This window comes from Piliocolobus tephrosceles, chromosome 5, assembly GCF_002776525.5.
Source record: "Piliocolobus tephrosceles isolate RC106 chromosome 5, ASM277652v3, whole genome shotgun sequence".
NCBI classification, from domain to species: Eukaryota; Metazoa; Chordata; class Mammalia; order Primates; family Cercopithecidae; genus Piliocolobus; species Piliocolobus tephrosceles.
In genome coordinates, this window is record NC_045438.1 from 141,316,711 (window position 1) to 141,331,307 (window position 14,597).

The following is a 14,597-nucleotide window of genomic DNA, read 5'->3' on the forward strand; positions in this document are numbered from 1 at the left end:
CGAAGTAACCAATTGAATCCTCCAGGGGGTATTTAAACTCCCAAAACTTCTGTACCGGTGTCTTTGAGTTCCTATGCTTGGTACCCTGTGGAGTGTACTTTCACTTTCAATAAATCCCTTTGTCTCTTCCTTGCTTTGTTTGTGCGATTTGTTCAATTCTTTATTCAAGACGCGGAGAACCTGGACTCCCTCCACCTTTAACAATTATGACACTTTACAGCTGCTACAGTATCATTTTGGTAGAAATATTGCTTGACGTTAACTTTGCAGCAGCCTGTCAGTGTCATTGAGTCTGGTTAATAGCAGGGCTGATTTTTGCCTTCTCAAATGCGATAAAACATGTAAAGTACTTAGAAAAGAGCCTGACATACAGTGTGTGCTTAATTAGCTATTTTTATTGTAAAATAAATGTGTCTGATTTTTCTGGGGCCCTGTGATTTTTAATTAGTGGTTTAATGTTTGTGTGTTATAAAAAGAGATAATGAGAACCTGTTTTTGTCCTTTGCTTACTAGAGAGCTGCCAATGATGTAATGCAGAGGAACTTTACTGCATACAAATTATTCAAGTTATACCCTAGTCACAGTGGAAGTGTCACATAGATCAGACTCTCCAGCCGCCATCCCTACACCTCCCAATTAGGATCTCAGGCCTGTGCTAGCCACGCCCCAAACCCTAAATCTCTCCAGCCGCAGACAGCACTGGGAAATGTATTCTGCGTGCAAGAGCCAGCCGGCCCACAAACAGGCAAGGTACTTCATTCGGACAGGTAAACACTTTGTCAGCGCGCTCCTCCGCGTGCTGAGTGTCAGTTGCACCTCTTACCTGACAGGTGGGTCGGCACTCGCCTGTGGAGGAGCCTGAAACTTCCAGGGGTGCCTTGCTCTTTCAGAAGAAAGCAGCCAGAAGGAGCGGGTGGGGAGCACTGGAGAGGTGGGAGTGGAGGCTCACTTTTATGCCTACGCTTGTCGCTTATTCCAAAAGGCACAGGGGAGCCCGGGACGCGCTCTCCAGGCCACTGGGCGTGCAGTGTATCCTGCGGGAACCCGAGCCAGCTCTGGGCCGTGTGGGGTTGAGGGTCGTGGAAGGTTTCTAGGCGCAGGAGCGGCGGCGACTGTGGCAACTGACACTAAGAAGGGTCCCCGGGAGTTTTGCGAGGAATTATTCAGAGGGTGACGACGGCCAGCGGGCGCTGGTTATAAAATTCCGGGCTCAGCCGGGCCTCCAGAGGTCAGAAATAGCTGGTTGCCTGAGACGGAGGGACGAGGCGAACTCCCGGAGAGCCACAGACTGGAGAAGCCGCTCCCGCTGACTGGGACCAGGGACTCTCCCAGAAGAGACCGAGGGTCACTAAGGAAATACAACCAGTGGTAGTGCAAGGAACGGAACCTGCGTGATGTCACAGTGGCTGGAGCAGGTAAGGTGGAGGCTACGACTTTGCCTGAAGAGAAGTAAGAAATAGCTGAAGAGCGAGTGTGTTCTGGGAACTGATTTGAGGAAAGAGAGCTTTCCCTTTCCTCACGTGAAGGCCGAGGAAAACACACACACACGAGTTTTCGTGTGAGAAATTGAGAAGAAAGCGAAATTTCACCCTTGTGTAGTAGGGGCTGTATGAAGACGATCAAAATCCCTCTCTGGGTCACTTCAAATGTACGCACCCCTTTCCCCACGCCAGCCTTTCATCTATCAAAGTACAATGGAAACAGCCTGGTTTGGTTAATTAATTTTAAAATTATCATACAATAAAATTGGCATGGGGGAGGCCTACTGTTCTAGAACATGTTTAGATTCGGGTTACTACCACCAGAGGATACAGAGCTGTTTCATTCACTCCAGGAAACTTCCTTGTGCTACCCCTTTATATTTACACCCTTTCCCCACCCTTAGCCCCGGCAGCCACTGATTGTTCTCCATCTCTATAGTTTTGTGTTTTCCAGAGTGCCATATAAGTGGAATAAAACGGTGTATAACATTTTCACACTGGCTTCTGTCCTTCAGTATAAAGCCTTTAAGGTGGCCACATTATTGTCACTTTCTTATTTTTTGCTGAATATTGTTATTGCTAAATAATATTGTATATAGATGTGTCAGTTTTTTAAAAAAAAAATCTCACCTTTTGAAGGACATTTGTATCATTTCCAGATTTTAATAGTTATGAATGATGCTGCTGTAAATGTTCATGTACAGGTTTTTGTGTGAACATACATTTTTCTTGAGTCTGGATTTTGAATCCAAACAGGTCTGAATTTGAATTCTGGCTTTGAAACTTATTGGCTCTATGGTAACCTTGGACAAGTTATTTAACCTTTTGGGGGGTTTTAATTTTCATAGTTAAATTGTTTTGAGGTTAAATGACCCAACATATCTCAATAGTTTGCAACTCTTTCAGACCAAGCAGGCTCTTTGTATAACAAATATTTTGTAATGCCCCCATTTCTATCCAGAAATAAAAATTCATTAACTTGGCAATAAGCCTAACCTACATATTTTAAAGCTATATGATGCCCTAACTCTAACAGTAAAGGAGAAATGAAAGAGAACACACTGCAACTCAGGCTGATAAAATGATCGAATCTCAGTAAAATTCAGAACAAAGTACCTTGATTTAGACCATAGTTGTCCTTATAGAAGATCATCATATATTAGCACTGGAAAAAAAAGAAGAAGAAATGAAAAAGACTCTGTGGTTGTACGTGAAAAAAGAGTTAGGTTCTAGGCTCCGATAATTATCAATAGAATTTTTACCCATCTGAATGTCCTGCAAAAGTTTAAAAAATCATCTGGGATTGTCCTGTGCTGAAGGACATCTGGGATCCCTGACTCCTACAAATTAAATGCCAGTAGTTTTTCCTCCACTCAATGTAAGGACCAGGTCCTGTCTGCTGAGTTCCTCTGGTTTATATGAAACATTCAATATAGTAACTAGAACTAGCTTATGGCCCGGCGCGATGGCTCATGCCTGTAATTCCAGCACTTTGGGAGGCCAAGGCGGGCGGATCACGATTTCAGGAGATCGAGACCGTCCTGGCTAACACGGTGAAACCCTGTCTCTACTAAAAATACATACAAAAAAATTAGCCAGACGTGGTGGTGGGCACTTGTAGTCCCAGCTACTGGGGAGGCTGAGGCAAGAGAATGGCGTGAACCCGGGAGGCAGAGCTTGCAGTGAGCGGAAGATGGCGCCATTGCACTCCATCCTGGGCGACAGAGCGAGACTCCGTCTCAAAAAATAAATAAATAAAAATAAAAAATAAAATAACTAGCTCATGGCAGCTGCAAGCAATAACATTCTGAACTTCCAAGAGGACATTCTCCATTGCTTGGGTCTTTCAGGAGCTGGTTTTAACAATTTCATTTTCTTATAAACTCGTGCTTCTTAACTCTCATCAGAGTCACCTGGAGGATTTGTTAAACACATCGCTAAACTCACCACCAGAGTTTCTGATTCAGTAGGTCTGGGGTTGGGCCTACTAATTTGCATTTCTGGCAAGTTCCCAGGTGATGCTGTTGCTGCTGCTCTACGGACCATAGTTTGAGAAGCAATGTCCTAAACCTCTTCTTTCAAATGTTTAAATTCAGAGGGTCTTTTTCAAATCTTGTATCTTGCTTATTCCCTACAAAGTTCTACAAAACAAGAGGAATAGATACTCTTATCCCTATTGTTTTGTTACCAACAAAGAGTGAAGGAAGTTAGTGACTTGCTTAATGCTGTACAGCATTTTACTAATTCAGATATTAGAATCCAGGGTTCTTCAATCCCAGTGGAGTGTTTATTCCATTAACCAACACTGCCTCTGATAATGTGGGCAGTATGCCTTATGTTGAGAGGATTTGCCAAGCAATTTCTCCTATATACTTGAAACACCAAGGGCAACAGCATTATTTTATAACACTTAATGATAAATTCCTCATTTTTACGCTCTATTAGCTTACACTGGCCTCCTTGTTCTTAGATCATGACAAGGATATTCCAACCTCAAGATTTTGTTTGCAGACTTTGCACTTGCTGTTTTCTCAGTCTGCCCACAGATATCTTTATGGCTTACTCTTTTTTCACAAGTCCAATAAAAATGTTTCCTTCTCAGAAAAGTTTTCCCTGGCCATGTCATCTAAAATAAAGGCCTTGTTTATCCTTTTATTCTACTTTTTTGGGAATATGTTCATCACTACTTGAGTTTATATATGCTTGTATAGTTTGGTTTCGTTTTGCTTTGTTTTTTTTTTTTTTTTTTTTGCTGCCCCACTCATCGGAGATTATTCTGTCTTATACTTGTTGCATCCCCAGTGCCTATAAGAGTCCTTATTACAGAGCTGAATGAATGTGAGAATTCAATATGTTAAAAATCTAAATTGTGAATTTGACACAAATTTTAGCCTATTCATTTCACCAAACATATCAAGACTTACCATATATATGCCAGGCACAGTTTTGTTATTAGGAATATAAATATGGGAAAATCTTGATTCATGTGTAGTGGTGGGGATGGCAAAAGATACTCCAAAAGATAATTTCAAAACAGGTAGTAAATGCTATGGTAGCGTCTAGGTAACTGCTCTTGTTATCTGGAACCTACTTAAACCATGGATGGTGTCTTAGACTGCTTCTACTGCTGTAAAGGAATAACTAAGTTGGTTAATTTAGAAAGAAAAGAGGCTTATTTGGGTCATAGTTCTGTAGATTATATAAAAAGAATGGCTCCAGCATCTACTTCTGGTGACAGCTTCAAGTTGCTTCCATCCATGGTGGAGGGTGAAAGAGAGCTGGCATGTGCAGAGATTACATGGCAAGAGAAGAAGAAAGAGAGAGTGGGGAGAGGGACCAGCCTCTTTTTAACAACTGGCCCTAGCCTGGCGCAGTGACTCACGCCTGTAATGCCAGCACTTTGGGAGGCCAAGGTGGACAGATCATGAGGTCAAGAGATTGAGACTATCCTGGCCAACATAGTGAAACCTGTCTCTACTAAAAATACAAAAATTAGCGGGGAGTGGTGGTGGGCACCTGTAGTCCCAGCTACTCGAGAGGCTGAGGCAGGAGAATCACTTGATCCCAGGAGGTGGAGGTTGTAGTGAGCCAAGATTGTGCTACTGCACTCTAACCTGACAACAGAGCGAGACTCCATCTCAAAAAAAAAAAAAAAAAAAAAACCAAAAAAAATCAGCTCTTGCAGGAACGAATAGAGTGAGAATCCATTCCTTGTTATGGGGATAGCACCAAGCTGTTCATGAGGGATTCGCTCGCTGCCTTGATCCAAACCTTCCCATTAGGCCCCACCTCCAACACTGGGAATTGAATTTCAACAAGAAGTTTGGGAAGACAAACATTCAAACTATTAAGAATGCAATGCCTGTGGCCTTTCTGTAGTCATGAGGTGGCAAGGAATGTCTGGTTGCCTTTACTTCCTGGAGCCGAAGATACAGTTGGTATGACTTCAAAAACATACACATATGTGGATATCTAGACCAGTGCTATGCAGTGGAACTTTTGTGGATATTTTTGATGTATGCATTGCTCAGTGCAGTAGCCACTAACCACATTAGCTATTGAGCACTGAAATGTGACTATTGCAATTGAATAATTAAGTCTTTTATTTAATTTTAAACAGCTGCATGTGGGGAATGGCTACCATATTGGAGAGTGTAGTTCTAGAATATCAAGTGGTAGCTGTAGACACAAGCTGACTTCTTCATAGCTCCTCTCTCTTCCCTCAGAGCCACTGTCTCAAGACTCTGCCCTTCTTCAAGAGAAGAACCCAGAAGAAGAGAGAATGACTGCTAGGCCCTTGATGGCTGGATTCAGGGTGAGTTATATTTTCATTTCCTGAAGTATCTTACATTTTCTACTTTCATTCTGGTGGTTTGGGGCCCAAAAAACTTCAATTCAGTGACTTGAATTCTAGATATTTTATTTTCTAGGAAGCAAGGCCTATTCTCTTTGATCATGAATTTTAAAAGATTGGTTGTCTATTGCTACCTGCCTTCCCATAATGTTTTTGTTTTTGTTTGTTTGTTTGTTTCTGGTAACTAGCATAGCATTTAGTAACTAGCATTTAGTAACTAGCATAGCAGGTAGGTTCTCAATTAGGCATTGTCTGTGGTATTCAGTTCTTCAGCAGCCTTTTCTAACCAAGGAATTAAGGAAGAATTCAAGGAAACACACACATCCATTTTAAGTGGTAAAGAGAAAACATCCCATAGGAATTCAGAGAAGGAGAGTGTGATTTGGAGGATTTTATGAAGGGGTGGGATTTTGGTGTGCACTGAAATATAGTTGCAATTTGGTCAAAGGAGAACTGAGGGATTTTAAGGGGAGAAAATATAAGACAAGGCTTAGAGGTAGAAGAGACTGTGTTTTCTATGGGGCAATGGGTAGTAGCCTTATGTTAAAAATGTTAAGGGTGAAATTTGCTGTGCTAAATAGGACTAAGGGTTTGACTTTGTCATAGAGTTGATTGTGAATTATTAGAAACTTTTGAAAAAAAAATGCCATGACACAGCTTGTTTCGGCAAGGAACAGTAATGTTTTAGTTTAGATTTAGGGGATGAAAGAGAAAGGAATTGAAAGTAACTCCAGTTAAGAGAATCTAGAATATCTAAGAGGAATAAAGTACTTTGGAAGAGCCACCAGTGTGCTGTGGAGAGGACATGGGTGGGAAACTAATTGGGGTGAGTTAGCATTGTAAATAGATTATGTTAAGGCATATAAGGCAAGTTGAAAATGTCGTGGGATCCTTGGGATATTGCTTTGCCAGCCAGAAACCTCTGTGGTCGGCAGCTCCTTCTGCCTGAGTGAGTATTGGTCTTACCACTGGGCTTGTTCCACCTACTCAGCCTGGCAGGCTGTGCTCAGCTCACACTACTGTCTCAGATCCCACCCCTGCCAAGGGTGAGCCACACAACCAGGGGTATGTGGGCAAGTGAGCAGGGGGTCTGGCCAGTGAGCACAACCAAACATGCTGGCTGCTGCGGTGGGGCAGGCAGCTCCGTGCAAGGCTGCAGCTGGAACAGATGTACCGCATGCAGTGGAAGTACCTCCACGGTGGGCACCCATGTCTAGACAAGGGGAACGCAATGACTTCTGGAAGCTTGGAGATGCCAGGAGCCACAGAGCCTCAAAGAGGGTGTCATAGCACTGGCTCAGGAAGCCTCTAGATTTAGGCTCACTTAAGGGCTGCAGCTCTTCTTCTCATTGCCCACAACGTGGCAAGCAGGGAGGCGTGTTTCAACTCTGTTTGTGTTGCAGCTTTTTCAGTCCTTCCATTTGGCAGGTCCCAAGTTTTTGGCCCATGCTTGGTCTGTATTCAGGAAGAATGAGGTATCTGGACAACTGGAGGGTGAAGAAGTGGGAGAGGAGCTTCACTGAGTGACAGAACAGCTCTCAGGAGACCCAAAGTGGGTGGCTTCTTTCCACAGACAGGTTGTCTCAATGAGTATCCAGCTGTCAGCAGAGAGGAGACCTGCAGTGGGTAGCTCCTTTCCGCAGGCAGGTCCTCCCAATGTCTGTTTGAAGGTTTATATGAGCTCAGAAGGGAGGAAGTGCATGCCAATTGGTCCATGGGTGATCATAGGTGGCTGGAAAAAGCACCAAAAGTTCTCACTCCCTGCCAGGCTGTGGACTGCACCCAGAACTGACAGACCAGCCCCCATGCTTTAGGCCATCCCTGACTTGAAAGTGGGGCTTCTGGCCGGGCGCGGTGGCTCAAGCCTGTAATCCCAGCACTTTGGGAGGCCGAGGTGGGCGGATCACAAGGTCAGGAGATCGAGACCATCCTGGCTAACACGGTGAAACCCTGTCTCTACTAAAAAATACAAAAAACTAGCCGGGCGAGGTGGCGGGCGCCTGTAGTCCCAGCTACTCGGGAGGCTGAGGCAGGAGAATGGCCTGAACCCGGGAGGCGGAGCTTGCAGTGAGCTGAGATCTGGCCACTGTACTCCAGCTTGGGCGACAGAGCGAGACTCCATCTCAAAAAAAAAAAAAAAAAGAAAGTGGGGCTTCACTGGGGACCCACCCCTTTCCACCCAGGAGCCTGTCTGCCTCCTGTCACCATCAATCATGTCCTCCATGGTGCCCAGGCTGTTCATGCTGGGCCTGAAGGCCCACACTGAGCCACCCTCAACCCGGCTTCAGCCTCCTTCCCATGCTTTCCAGTGCTCAAAGTCCAGAGGGGGGCAAGGTGGCAGGGGCTGGCATGTCAGCACTGCTCTGAGCATGTGCACACCTGGTCAGGTTGTGACTGTGCCCAGGTTCAGCCTCAACTTTGCTGTAAAATCAGAGTGGATGCCAGGACCAGGGAGATGCCAAGCAGCAGGAGCAGGCACTTTGGAACTTATCGGGGACAGGGCTTCCAGGACCCACAAGAGCACAGGGATGCCCAGGTCTGCAGCCACAGCTGGGCAGCTGCAGCTGTTCCTGGGAGGATAGAGTTCCTGCCCCGCCAACTTTCATGTTGAATTATAATCCCCAGTGTTGGAGGAGAGGCCTGATGGGAGGTGCTGGATCATGGGGGCAGACATCCCCCTTGCTGTTCTTTTGATAATAAGTGGGTTCTCACGAGATCTGGTTGTTTAAAAGTGTGTGGCACCTTCCCTCTCTCTCTCTTTTCCTCCTTCTCCAGCCATGTAAGGCGTGCCTGCTTCCCCTTCACCTTCCATCATGATTGTAAGTTTCCTGAGGCCTCCCCAGGTGTGCTTCCTGTGCAGCCTGTGGAATGGTGAGTCAATTAAACTTATTTTCTTTATAAATTACCTGGTCTCGGGTAGTTCTTTATAGCAATGCAGCAACAGACTAATACATAATATACAATGTATTTATGTAGCGAGTCTATTGTTTGTCTTTCTTACTATGGAGTATGCTCTATGTAGGCAGAGTTTTTCTTTTCTTTTTGTTTTGTTTTTTAGTCTCTTTCATGTTAAATCACCTGTGCCTAGAGTATTTAGCATATAGTACTCATTAAACTTGTGTTGAATAAGTGTTGAATGACTTAAAACAATTAAGTTTTTGATCTCCAACCTCACAATGCCCCCTCGATAATCTTGGCAATCCCTAACACTTCTGTGGAAAACTTAGTTTGCTATATTAATTTTAATCTTCATCTGGCTGAATTTTAAGGTTTTCTCTTAAAAATCTTGAATTTTCTTACAGACTTTTAAACTATGTTTTTAGTAGTTGCTCTAGGGATTACAATATATATTGTTACTTCTTCACAATCTTCCTACATTTAATGTGTCACTTCACAAAAAATGTGGAAGCCTTACAACGATATGTGTTCAATTATGATGCCTCGTTCTTTTTGTTCTGCTTGTTGTTCTTTGTATTACATCTACATATGTTATAAGTTGTTCAAGAAAATGTTATTTTTTTCTTTAAATAGTTATATATATTATAAAGAAATAAAGACAAAAGCAGCCAGGTGTGGTGGCTCACATCTGTAATCCTAGGACTTTGGGAGACCAAGGCAGGTGGATGGCTTGAATTCAGGAATTCAAGACCAGCCTAGCCAACATGATGAAACCCTGTCTCTACTAAAACTTAAAAAAAAAAAAAATACCTAGGCCTGGTGGTGCATGCCTGTGTTCCCAGCTACTTGGGTGGCTGAGGTGGGAGGATCACTTGAACCCAGGGTCAGAGGTTGCAGTGAGCCAATTGTGCCACTGCACTCCAGCCAGGATGACAGAGAAAACCCTGTCTCAAAAGAGAAAAAGAGAAAAAAAAGAGATAAAAGCAAACTTTTAAAAACAAATTTTAATTTGCCCAATTATTTCTAAATGCTCTGTATTCCTTTTTGGGAATCAGAATTTCTATCTGGTATGATTTCCCTTCATCCAGAACTTTCTTAATTATTTCTGCATTAATCAAACAAAATCCACAGTGGCACTCCATCCATTTAGCCACTCTAGCCAGAGTCCAGAAATTCACCTTGATAATCCCTTTCCCTTAATCTGCATTTTCAGTTTGCCATCAAACCTTGTCAAATTTATTTCCTAAATATATTTTAAATCTATCACTTCTTTCTGTCTTTACTCACTTTATTTTTAATCCGTGTCCTCATCATTTCTTGCCTAGATTCTTGGAGCATCCACACAAATATTTTTCCATGTCCATTTTGGCCGTTCTACTTCTACTTATTCCACCTACTGCCGGAAGTGTCTTTTGCAGCTCTCAAATTTGAATTTGTCACCTTTTTGCTTACGACTCTTAAATGGCTTCCTAATGCTGTCAGGATAAAAATGCCACACTTTTTGCATGGCCTGTGAGCCTCATGTGACTGGCCTCTAATTTTCAGTCTCAGTTCTTCCCCTGTTCTTCATGTATACCTTTTTTGCTCTATTCACAGTGGCCTTCTTTCAATCTCTCTTCCTCCCCATTCCCCCTGTCATGATGGTGCCTGCACACTTGCTATTGCCTCTGCTTGGTGTGGTTTTCTTTAAAGATTTGATGTGTTGATATTGTGAATCAGCCTAGCATGAACTCAATTAATATTGGCTATAAACCAAAAACTTTACAAAGTTCTTTCCCTTTTTTCTAAGACGTGAAATGATAACTCTGAAGACAACAATGTGCAGACAGGAGAAAATAGATAAACAATGTACAGCACTGCTATTAAGTGCTAAAATTAGAAGTTAAAATAGTAAGTTGTAGGAAATCAGGGAAACTGGAGAGTAAGGAATGTTATGGAACTAGTGTCATTTGAGTGGCACTCCAAAGTAGTGTCAAGAATTAGATGGGCAAAAGAAGGAAGAAAGGGCTTTTTGCACAGGAGAAGCAATAATAAAGTATTGTTTGTTGTTATTATTTTTGTTTTTGCTTTTCTTTTTTTTTTATAGACCAGAGTGATAATAAATAAATTAGAGTTAAAACGAGAAATGAGTGTTGGATATTAGGAGTGCAGCTAATAAAATCATTAATTTTTATGTGTAATATAAGCCAGAATCTAGGGGACACATTGAAAACAGGTGGTTTAGTAAAAATCTACATATTGAATGGAGAGACTCTCACCTCAATTTTTCCTTCTACTTGATTTCTACATCCTACCCCGTTTCAGGTAGAAGGTTAAAGTGATCCATTCTGGGGAAATTAACCAACCTAAGATAAAAGAACTGTAGGTGCCACTATTTGGGTATCCTCTAATAAATCAGCCAGGTCCCTTCCCAGTCATCCTGCAATGGAACCCATTATAAATCATGACCTTACAAACAATTTTCAGTCATCATATTAGTATATTAACTCTCTCTGAAGTATGAATCCAGACTGAAGAACCACTTTTTAATATGCTGATGTATAAAAAGAAGAGCTATCCTTTTTTCCCTATGCTTTATGTTACTTGCCTCTTTATCCATGACTGAAAGTGAAAAATGATGTAGATTTGTTATTAGAAAGTCCTAATAATTATTTTTTCATTTCAAAAGAGTAAATTTCCCCCTTTTCATTCTTTCCTTTGTCCTTAAACCTAGAGTTTATGCTCTTTTTATACTAAGTGTAAAGCAATAATATTAGCATTTACTTGACGAAGAATAATTAACGAAAAATATTACTTTGTACAAGTACTAAAAAATCTAATATAAAAGCTTATTGAAAATATAAAGCTGTTAGTATTTTTTAAGATAATAGTTTCAATTCTAAGTAAGTAGTTTTCTCATAGGATAATTTCTGAAAGACCATTTCTCTCTGATAACAGTTTTCATTTCTTAATCCCTGATCATTGTTTCTCTTTTCTAATATTCACCATTTAGTTTTTTCCCTAATCATTCTTCTCACCTGACAGAATGTTTGCTTCATTCCCTGTATCAGACATTTTCACACCACTAGAATTTCCTTCTCACTTCTCCCTCGATTACTATCTTATAGTCCCAGTATTTATAGTCCCAGTATTTTATGTTCTCAGTATCTGCAATTTCATTATTCCATTCCTACTATAGCAGCTTCTTTTCTCCCAACATTTGGCACATAGTAGAGTCATATTTTTATGTCTTTTAGATGGGAAGCTTGAACCTGGGGCCAAGACATCAAGAGTAGAGCAGCAGGACATTTCAAAAGAAGATTAATCTCAAGGATTAGAGATGGAAGAACTTGTGAAGAGAAAGTCCATACCAGAAGAAATCTGGAAATCTAGAGGCCAGTTTAAGAATCAGCAGCTAAACACGGGGAATAATCTAGGGCAAGAGATAGCTACCTGCACAAAAATTCCTACCAGAGAAAGAGATGTAGAATCTAATGAATTTGTGAGAATTTTTACTATAAGATCAATACTTGTTACAGAGCAGAGAGATCCTATAGAAGAGAATTGTCATAAATATGGTACATGTTGAAAGACGCACAAACAAAACTCAGATTTAATTATACAAAGAAAGTATGATGGAAAAAAACCCTTGTAAATATAGTGAATATGGGAGAACCTCCAGAGGCCGTGTCTTGTTCAGCATCCAAAAACTCATTGTGGAGAGAGACCCTATAAATCTACTGAATGTGGAAAGGGATTTAATCAGAGTTCCCACTTGAGAACTCTTCAGAAAACTCATATAGGAGAAGAGCCCTACAAATGCAGTAAGTGTGGGAAGGCCTTCAGTTATTGCTCAGTTCTTAATTCAACATCAGAGAATTCACAGTGGAGAGAGACCTTATGAGTGTACTGAATGTGGCAAGACATTCAGTCGTAGTACATACCTTACTCAGCATCAAAGAATTCACACCGGTGAGAAGCCCTGTAAATGTATTGAATGTGGAAAGGCTTTTAATCAGAACACACATCTTACTCTACATCAGAGAATCCATACTGGAGAGAAACCTTATGAATGCCATGAATGTGGTAGGTCCTTTAGTCAGAGTGCACATCTTACTCAGCATCAAAGAATGCATACAGGAGAAAAACCCTATGAATGTAATGAATGTGAGAAAACCTTCCATGATCACTCAGCTCTTATTCAACATCACATTGTCCATACTGCAGAGAAACCCTATGAATGTCATGACTGTGGGAAAGCTTTCAGTTACTGTTCGGACCTCATTCAACATCAGAGAATGCACACTGGAGAGAAACCATGCAAATGCAATGAATGTGGGAATGCCTTTAGTGATTGTTCAGCCCTTATTCAGCATCATAGAACTCACACTGGATAAAAGCCCTATGAGTGTAATGAATGCGAGAAAGCCTTTGGTAACTATTCAGCTGTTATTCGACATCAAAGAACACATACAGGAGAAAAGCCTTATGAATGTAAGCAATGTGGAAAAGCCTTCAGCAGAAGCACATATCTTACTCAACATTGGACAAGTCATACAGGAGAGAAACCATATAAATGCAATGAATGTGACAAAACTTTCAGCCAGAGTTCATTCCTTACACAGCATATGAGGGTTCATACTGGAGAAAAACCCTACAAATGTAATGAATGTGGAAAAGCTTTTAGTGACCACTCAGGACGTATTCAGAGAACTCACACTGGAGAGAAGCCCTGTGAATGTAATGACTGTGGGAAACCTTTCAGTTTCTGTTCACCCCTAATTCAACATAAGAGAAATCATACCAGAAAGAAGCCCTATAAATGCACTGACTGTGGAAAAGCCTTCAGTGATTGGTTAGCACTTGTTCAACATCAGATAAATCACACTGGAGAAAATACCTATAAATGTACTGAATGTGGAAAAGCATTCAGTCAGAGTACACACCTCAAAAATCACCAGAAAACTCATACTAGTGAAAAATCCTATAAATGTAATGAATGTAGAAAGGCCTTCAGTTACTGCTCTGGTCTTATTCAACATCAGGTCATTCATATTGTAGAAAAACCTTATGAATGCAGTAAATGTGGCAAAGCCTTTAGGCAGAGGACAGACCTTAAAAAACATCAGAAAATGCATACTGAAGAGAAACCCTATGAATGTAATGAATGTGGGAAAGCCTTTAGCCAGAGCACATATCTTATAAAACACCAAAAAATTCATAATGAAGAGAAATCAAATACACATACTGAGTGTGGGGAAACCATTAGACAAAACTCTTTTTTACAACAATAAAAACCTCACGCTGGAGAGAAATTCTCTGAATGCCTTAAGAATGTGGTCAATATGGAGACCCTTCCCAGGGAAACAGAAGGAGGATCATGAAAACCGTTTACTGCTTAGAATGATCACAGGGTTTAGTGGAGAGAGCATGTTTCTGGGTTTTAGAAGTCATGGATCTCAATCTCAGCTCTATTACTAACTAGATCTTTTACTTTGGGGTAAGTCACTTCATATCTTTAGGCCTTAATTTCCTCATCTGAAAAATTGGAAGGCCTGATTTGTTGAGCTTTAAGATCCTCAGTTATTATATTTACTAGGAATTCAAGTTTCTATAGATGTGGTTCAGAATTGTGACTTATTTAATGTACATCAGGTATGATTCACAAGTGAGTTTGTAGTAGCTATTAAGGAGTCAATAAAGATATAAAGCACATGTCATGTAGCTGTTTATTACCCTTGTATTACTTTTCTAAAATACATGTCACAAATATTGAAGAAAACTAAGAAAGAAAGTGGTATAAGTTCTATGAATTATTACATTAGGGGTTTGAGATCTTTTCTTGATTAAGAATATGGTGTTAGATAAAAACTGAGAAAAAAAGA

At 41.1% G+C, this 14,597-nt stretch overlaps 1 long non-coding RNA gene across 1 annotated transcript; it reads left to right on the top strand.

Moving 5' to 3' along the window:
* Positions 1-668: 668 nt before the first annotated feature.
* Positions 669-8,708, top strand: LOC113219623. Its single transcript, XR_003306597.1, has 3 exons — positions 669-750; positions 5,689-5,796; positions 8,611-8,708. It is a non-coding gene; the product is annotated as an uncharacterized LOC113219623 (long non-coding RNA).
* Positions 8,709-14,597: the final 5,889 nt, after the last annotated feature.